Source organism: Diadema antillarum, unplaced genomic scaffold (genome assembly GCF_040938485.1).
Source record: "Diadema antillarum isolate AM-2024a unplaced genomic scaffold, OU_Dant_1.0 seq00001076_RagTag, whole genome shotgun sequence".
NCBI lineage: Eukaryota > Metazoa > Echinodermata > Echinoidea > Diadematoida > Diadematidae > Diadema > Diadema antillarum.
Window position 1 is genome coordinate 719,466 of NW_027271899.1, and position 9,645 is coordinate 729,110.

Below are 9,645 nucleotides of genomic sequence, written 5' to 3' on the forward strand. Positions count from 1 at the left end.
TGGATAATCCCATTTTGTTTGATTTGATATCTTCAAGGTTCTGGCGATAGCCCGAGAGTGACGTCACTCGAGAGAATCACGCACTGACTACGATAGAAATACCCATGCACATCATGAGCAGACAACGTCAGATACATCAATAAGAAAAAATATTCTCAAGGCATTATATGTTAGTATTCGAAGTCTCCATTATGTCTTTGATGTAAAATGAATATACAGTATATATCTGTGAGTGTGTGTGAAACATGTAGCTGCCATAAACATCCTATGATTATATGAATTATGCAGTGTGATCACCGAAGAACAAAGAGCGCAGTAAGTATATACTGAATGTAATGTAATACTCTTCGTGATGTTCTATCCTTGTTTGTTGTCCTGTTTCGTGATAATATGGCGTCAGGTTGAATCAAGCTCAGCTTTGAAAGCTCAAAGCTGTGTTTGCACGTAACTGTTCACAGTGGTTTGTGGCAATGATGAACAAATTCATAACTGTCATATTACATTGTCATCCAATGAATTATAATCGGTGTTAGAACACACACATAGTGCATATATATACTACAGTAGTTCCGTGTTGAAACACATACTCCAAAATCACAAGCCTTTTCATGGAGAATTAACTCATGACCGATGGAGTTATGTCACGAATTTTGCCATCATTCACAGCACACGATATTTTCCACCATATCAATCGTGTTTATCTTTCGACAAAACAAATTCGGCAAGTTGTTTTTTATTGTACTTTGTACCCTCAGATGATAGCTGACAGTGCGACAAACCTCCGGAGGGAACATACTTTTAATACAGACTAATGGTTTAAAGTACAGTAGAAGTTCCAGGACATGTACAGAGGTTCGAAAGTCCACTAAACAAGGAGTCACACACGCGCGCGCGCACACACACACACACACACACACGTACACACATCTCTTGGAAAGAAAGGCGAGTGAGCTAGAGGTATGAATAGTCGAATGTCATAACAACTTGAATCACATGTGTTTTTAGACGCTTTGATAAAGTATCACCGAATTGTCTTTATTTTCTTCTTTTTTGTGGGGGGGGGGGGGTGGATTCATATCTCGAAGTGTTATTCGGTCTGTAATGTTCTTGGTACAAACATGTATAGTTATTTACAATAAGTCCAGAGCCAGGCGATTACTCTAGCTCTTTGGAAACTCCGATGGTCGGTCTACAACATTGTGTAAGTAAAGTATAGATGATCAGGGTAAGACCAACCGTTCGCAGGAGAGGTAAAACCGAAGTGATAAAAACAGTTACCTAAAAGGTGGGTAGCGTGGCGTGGCATGGCGTCGCGTTGACTGGAAGCCCACCATTCGTTGAATCCCCCCCCCCCCCCCCCCACTGGCTTTGTAGAAAGATGCATGCATTAGGGGCTTTGAAACGTTTTTCTTATTCATTAACAACAATAATGATTCACTTCAATTCAATTCTATTTCATTGTCCACTTACGGATATTTGTTTTGTTTGCATGCATATAAATACACATTACATCGGTACATACATAGAATTATACATACATAGGCATAAACCTTGATACATGTACATGGATATGGTAGACATACTAGAAATATACAGCAATATAACATCAAATATCAATATCAGTAGATACAAATACATAACAGTCAAGGAAAATTAAAAAAAAATATATATGTAATATATATGTATATATATATATAATATATATATATATATATATATATATATATATATATATATATATAAACCTCTTATTGAATGTAATACGTGTATACGAATATTCAAATAAATAAATGATTGAATGTTAATTAAAAATGATCATAATTATAACATCTGAAATTACACAAGAAAGAGAAAAAGAAGAAAGATTAGGAGAAAATATGTTTATGTATGTGTGTCCCCGTTGTCTTTGTGTGTTTGTCGTCATGTTTATACCATGTGTGAATTTTACAGTTGAGGGTGAACAAGAATTCCTTAGTACATTGTACATGAAATGTTTAATGTTCAATAATGAGAATCGTTCAAGCAATTCTTCATATTAAGTAGCTCGCAATATCATTGATGATTTAATATTTTTCTTCTGCTTTTTCTTTCATTATTCCTTCTCTCTTTTCCTTTTCTATTCTTCATTATTTTCACGTTCTTTCTTGTTTTTTTCCTGTTTTTTGTTTTGTTTTATTTTGTTTTTCTTCTTCTCGGGCCTCCTATTACGAATAGCTTCCATGTAAATATCGCACAAGTATTATGTAATAAAAGAGTATAAAAGTGGTACCATTTTAAGAATTAAAAAAGAATCTTTTTTATCTTTTTTTTTTGTCTTTCCCTCTTCGTTTAGTTAACAAGCTAAATGTTTTTGTAATGAAAAGCGATAAATCAATAACTATATTTGTAATGCCGAGGATAACCAAACAGACCGAAAAATAAATCGCAAGTCAGGAAACTCAACTTTGCATTATTGACTTCATGCAGGCATGCAATTATGATTATCATGATACCGCCAATGGTATCTGTATCCTGAAAAAAAAATCTTCCTTATGATATGAATCATGATATCCCACATATACTTTCAGTGACTCTGGTGAACAGATTGGAAAATGACGAGCAGGTGAGTAATGCGGAATCATTTCACGACTATAAATTCAGTCGATTTTAGTAATCGACTACAGAGGAAATAAAAAGATAGATAGAAAGATCAAGCTATAGATTAAGCCAGTGGTTGTGATTATGGCAATCGTGCTCCCCGGGCCGGAAGTTCGCGGCAGCCTGTTTTCCTTGTTATCAAACTACAGATATCAGTAATACTGGTTTCGAACATACAGAGGATTCATGCCTATACGATCTTAGAAATTTCATGTCAGCATCAGAGAGCATACATGCACACATAAAACATACACACACGCACACACACGCACCCTCGCACACTCTCACACACGCACCCTCACACACATACACACAATATATAATGGACATATTCAAAAAATATTAGTGGCACACAAGACGCAAGATGCGGGTACATACCGTCCTAAAAACCTTTTATTTTGTTTTTTTTTTCCCTATGTTCACCTGTGTTTCAAGTATGTCATGCTGTTTTTGGTTGAAGTTAAAGGTCTTGTCTACCTTTGGGAACAGTGATTTTAAAAATGTTCAAGATATCACATTTGATGCATACATGTGCAAGTCTGTTGTATCACAAAACATCCTACAATATAAAATTTTCGCAATAAAACCTAAAATATAAGGAGATATCTGTATTTTTCTCATTGAACCATAACTGTAGACAGTTTAGTCTGAAAACATTTTTATTATAACTATTCACATTTTGTGTATTTAACAATACTCACCATCGATTATACAGATTCAAATTTTTACGGTGGTTGTTTCTATCCCAAACTCACATTTCATAACCATTATAAGGCACTAATGCTGGATTTTTGTTTCATCTGCAAATGGTAAATTATGCCTTTAACTGAGAAACGTTCATCTCACTATGAGTCCCGCACACGAAGGTAACTTTCAACTGAAAGCAGCCGTTTAAATGAATTACGGGGGCGGGGGTTCTATCTATACTTATGACCAGCAAGCAGATAATATATAAGAAAGATATCTATTAGTTTTAATAGATGTGTGTGCGTGGATGTACAATAAGGAATCGTGCCGTGTAGGAACATTGATTTACAAGATAGAATTATAGGTCTAAAACATTCTGGATTGATTACCTCCAAGCACAATGAATGTATTAAAGTGAGTTTGTTGCAAACCGAACAAAAATCAAAACCACATCAATAAAAGGGATTGATGATCCTTCCACATTAATTACGTACCTCCTTACAATTCAGGACCAGAAGAGCAATTAATATTCGTGATAATTACCACCGCATCCATGGAGTATACTATATACAAAGGAGCGGGATGTAGCTTCTGATAAAAATCATAAAATTTATCCCTTGTCGACGCGAGATATTACGGAGTTTACTTTTGTGAATTTCCTTGTCTTTCTTCGACAAATACATTAATATCTGAGTAATGATAAGATCTCGATCGTCACTGTTCGCGAATTGCGTAGAAAGACAGCTCGTTCATCTTCAAGTGGGGACGATAAGTCATCATGCCTGTCCAAGGTCACTGAAAGTATAATTATAGAGCCTATACGCATTATACAAAAGCCATAATCACCACGATCCGGAAATACTGTCTGACCAAAAAACTTCAAACGAGGGTTAAATTTGCGATCAACATTGTTGTTGCTACGTTACCATCCCTGCCATCACAGAATCTTACTCACAACTTGGCACAAATTGCCACTATACACTAAAACATCAAAATTAATAGAATATACAAGATAAATGATAAAACTATTTATGAATGCGATAGATTTTTGATAAATTATTCTATAGAGCAAACCTCTTCCGAAATTCATCACTTTACTGAAATATCCCTTGAAATATTTTCACACTGCAATGTGAAAGCAACTGGGTAAGTTCCCCTTCCATGATGTGTGAGTTTGCTGTTGTGATGTTTCAAGCCATCGTGATCCTTATCACGTTGTTCGAATAGTATAACGGCATGCTGTATACTGTTACACAGTTGGCTTGATATTATTTACCAAGTGGTGAGTGGAAACTCGTTTTGAATAATCGAAACATTTGCAAAGAATGAGAAAGAATATTCGAATTTTGCACAAGCAGAAGAATCGCTTGTATATCAATGTTTAAGTGTTGACGGTCGAGTTCGTATAGCGATAATGATGTTGATTGATTGAATAGAGTTGGTCAAAATCAAGGTGATGTTTAAGCGGTCTACATGATATATTCTTCCTCACAAGCTGTGACAAATTTCGAAGCAGATGTGAAGAATATTTCAAGCTATTATTAAGTCACAGCAAATCATTTGCTACCCAAAGAAAACATAGGCGAAAGAAAGGCAAATGAACACCAAAAACAAAATGAAAAAGAAAACTACGAAAGGCGAATAAGTTACAGTGTGTGATATTGATTTCGAAAAGCTTCTGACTCGTGCTATCGAACGGGGTTCAATTTCAAACAATGAGGTACATGTACATGTATTTATCACCATTGATTCTTATTTACGGGCTTATTTCCCTCTGACCATACTGACGGTGCCAATGTAATGGCTTTAAAATAAACAATAAAAATGATACCGCTGAAGTGATAAAAAGATTGCTTGAATGCACTTCAGACGACCACACTTTCAGGCTGACGGACGTCTCATAGTGAAAGCGAAAGCAAGGCAGTAGCCACCATGCAGAGAATGAAAATCTTGGACAGTAAAACGCATTGTGTTTCAGTAACAACGCGAGTATAGTGTATCATAATAGATATAGTATATAGGCCTAGTTTACTATTGGCCTTGAGAGATTCTGGCTAAAACTTTGGGCAAATGTGACCCCACAATAGCACTACAGTGCACTTCCGTTATAACGAAGTCCTCGGGACCCCCTTTTTTCTTTCTTTCGTTATATCAAAATTTCTTTTAAACAAACAGTAAGTATATAAACATATATAGATGATAATTTGGGGCCTGAATTTTTACTTCGTTTTAACGAGAATTTTGATATAACCTTATTTATCATAACAAGGTGCAGTGTATTCACTTTTGGGCTGCGTTCCACAGTAAATAGTACTTTTGAAAGTACCGCGAGGCCCCTATTTTTAATCAGAAACTCGAAATTAGGCAACATATATCATTTGCTTTATACTTTGGATGAAAAAAAAAGATTAAACAAATGAAGCTGGGGAGAAATAAGGCGGGAAGTCGCGCAGTAGATATTATCAGTGTTGTGGAGGGATCCCGATCCTACAGTTACCGTATGCGAACAAGGTCGTGATGTCGGAATTGTTTTGTGATGTCACAATTGCTTAGTGACATTATTTCACAAATAGTGTAATATTTGTAAAATGTTATCATGAAAGTGACATCATGCATTTTCCAAATAGTTTACCACGGAGTGTTAAACAGGACATTATAAAGTAGTTGAAACTGCATAATTACGTGAAGCTTTTCCAACCAATCACTACAAAATGGTTTTCTTTTTAATCCAAAATACAATAGTGTATATCAGAATAAAGCACGTCTTTGTATGCTATACAGTGTATTAAAGAACAATTTTCTTTTAGTTTTATAACTTTCGTTCGTTTTATCTTGTCGTATACGTGACCGTCTTATCATAATGGTACTCACTGTATAATAGTTAAAATTTCATGAATTCACACTCTATGATATGATGTTCTCACCCGATTGTTTTAGGTCAGTTGTAAATGTAAAGCCTATTCTGTTAGTAACAATGTTTCTGAACACAACATGATCAGTGTTTTTGTTGACGGTCATTGAATCACTGCAGAATGCTACGAGCAATGAACAACGCTATATAATAATATAATGTGGAACGAGTCATGTTCGTGACATAAAGCTTCTTCATCAAGCAAAAGGCCAAAAACACATACATGATGTACATACCATATAATTTTATTACAGTTGCTATGATTTGCAGCAAAGCTGGTGCGAAGGCGTAGGGCCCATACACGTTTGTGTGTGTTTGTTTCTTCGCGATGAATTTGATAAGGTTGGTCATAAATGTTGGGAGCATGAAGTACCGGGTATAACTTTTCGAGATGACACTAATTCATTGTTGACTTTGATACTTTCTTCTTCTTTTTTTTTCCATGATAGCCAGCTTGCGTGATTTTTTAGGCCCCCATCCGGAAGCTGACAGAGACATGCTTTCGGGTTGTCTGTGTGCTCGTCCGTCTGTCTGTCTGTCCGTTTAGACCAACAAACTTTATGAGAGTAAAACGAAAGAGCCATGCATCTATGGCAGAGTGTGTCATATGCGAGAAAGCTGTTCAAATCTTTGTAACTGTGCGTGTTGCAGTGGACTTGCTGGTGTCTCTGAGTATAGTACGACTATACTCTACCAAGAGGGATGTTCTTTAATGGAAGAAGAAGAAGAAGAAGATCAAGAAGAAGAAGATTATTTGGTATGACTCATCAGATCACTGCTTCAGGGATCTCAAGGATTTGGATGTGCGAAGTGTGTATGTGTATTTTCCTCATCATTTTGTCTGTGCATGTGTATTAATACAGATGTGAAATTGGTGTCTTATTGTATCAGGGGCCCCAAGATCGTTTTTAGAGCGTGTGTGTGTCGGGGGGGGGGGGGGGGGGGGGGGGGGGGGCTACTGACCAATGAGGACCAAGAGTCAATGTACATGTACGCCCTCCCCCATGATGGGAAGAATCTCCTCGAGACAGAACTCTCAGAGAGTCATGGGTTTTTGTGATTGTTTTCCATCCCCCCCCCCCCCATTTTTTAGTGTAATGGCTTCTTCATTTTCTGGTCATAAAGGCCATTACATATATGATGGTCAAGACGCAACACAGAGCAACTGTGTTTTGTTCGTTTGTTTGTTTGTTTATAAATTTTTTATCTTGGCATTAACAATCTGCTTACATGCATGTACAGGATGCCTACTCCAATAGGCTATACATGTATTAATTACTGCAATATATATAGTGTATACACATGTCTATCTCTCTCTGTATAGGCAAATTTGAGTGTACAATGCAGAGGTGTAGTTACATGTTACAAATGTATGACTAAATGATGCTAGAAACCATCAGCACTCATTATCAAAAATGCATTGGATATCAAAGCAAGAATTTCCAGGCAGTTAGTGGGTGTTCATATTTGTCCATTAATAAAAGGTATGTTCATTTCAGGACCCCCTATCATACAGCAGGTTATTGCATTCGGCATTTGTCAGTTACCACGACAGCAGTAACCGTGGCAGCAGCTCATCACAAACCAGTCAGCCAGGGACATCTTACTTGTTGCTGTTGTTACCACCTTCACTGCACTCTGCATTGCCATCATTTCCAATGTCATTTCATATAACAGGCCACTGGAATGCTCATATTCATGACTGCACACACGCAGGCACACAGACAAGCTGTTCCTTTGTCCACTGGGAAACATTTGATTTTAAAGTACCTCCATATGAGAGATACGACACCTCATACAATTTCTGACCAGAAAAGCAAAAAACAAAAACAAACCCCATCCAAATGACAAAGCAGAACAAAAGACACAAAAATATCAGCAATCAAGCTTTTCTTAGAAAGAACGAATTTAATTTCACCCACAAAGTTTCTTATTCTGATTTCATGCATGTTTGTGTGAACTCACGACTATCTTTTTGTGGGAGTTAAACATACTATTTGATATATTCCAAGTCATTTGCACAAACAGATACACTTTCCAGTCAATTTAAATATTCATTCTGAAGTAGTCAGAGGTCCATTAATTCATAGGTTCATTAATTAATCACTTCTGTCATAAATTCCTGGTCAATCGAGAGCAAGGTGCTACAGTGGATTCCAATTATAACTAAGTCCTTGGGACCGGCAGTTTTCCTTCGTTATACTGAAATTTTGTTATAACTGAACAAATTAACAATAGAAAACATAGAGCAGATAATGTTGCGGCCTGAATTTTTATTTTGTTGTTACCGGAATTTCATTATAACCATGTTCGTTATAATGGGAGTGCACTGAACGGAAGCACTAGCCTGATTGACCGGGGCAAGTGAAAATCAAAGTTGGGCAAGTCTTTTTTTGGAACAATGAGAAAACATACTTGCCCAAATTGGGCACGCAAAAAGTTTTGAAGCCATCCTTTTTGCACTCTCCTCCCCCTTCAAACCCACAGAGTTAATCATACAGAAGCCCAAAGATAATGACTGTTTAGTGAGGCAGTACACTTTAATTTCAATTCAGCAATTTTCCAACACTTACAGGAAGAAGCCCTAATGCAATGCAACACCAACACTCGATTGGACCAACATTGTTACTCCAGTGTGTTTAGGCGTGTGAATCAACCTGTTTATTCAAATGATTGTGTTTTATCAAGCCCTTGACTTAAAGGTGATTTGCTGTATCATTTTTTATTATATTTCTAGACTTTCTTTTCAGGCAATTGCATGTAAAATCTAAGTTTGGGCAAGTGTTCTACAACACTTTGAAAATATGCTTGCCCAATAGGGCAAGTGGCAAAAAAAATGTTACGTAACACCCTGATGAGTTGGGAATTCTTTCACCATAACTAATGAATAGCTCTGTGACAGACATGACCCCTTGAAGTGGAACTCTTACAAGCAATTAGATTCTCTCAAATTATTGAGCTTATCTCACAGCAGCCAGATCATCTCAGAATAAATTCCCATTATCCACACTGAAACTGCACCAAAGCTCACACATGTCTACTATGCATTCCTATCCTGTCGTCAAGTCCTGATTTCCCAAGAATCTTAATGAAAGGAGATATCCCGTGTCATATGACTTGTACGCACAGGAATGAGGACAAAGTGCATCCACTGGACATGGGTGGCCGAAGTTCCCTCAATAGTGAAACTGAGGAAGTATTGGCAAAAGACCAGCAGACATGGCAATTTCCTGTTTCGTCCAAAATTTAGATGCCAAGAAAATATTGTGCTAGCAAAGAAAGAGGGAATTAAATATGCAGTGTCCAAAATCTGGTTGAATAGAATAAAATTATCAAAGGAAAGTCTCAGAATGTGCTTAGTCAGGTATAGGCAAATTCACTTTACCCACTTTTTTTTCTGCTCTAATTCT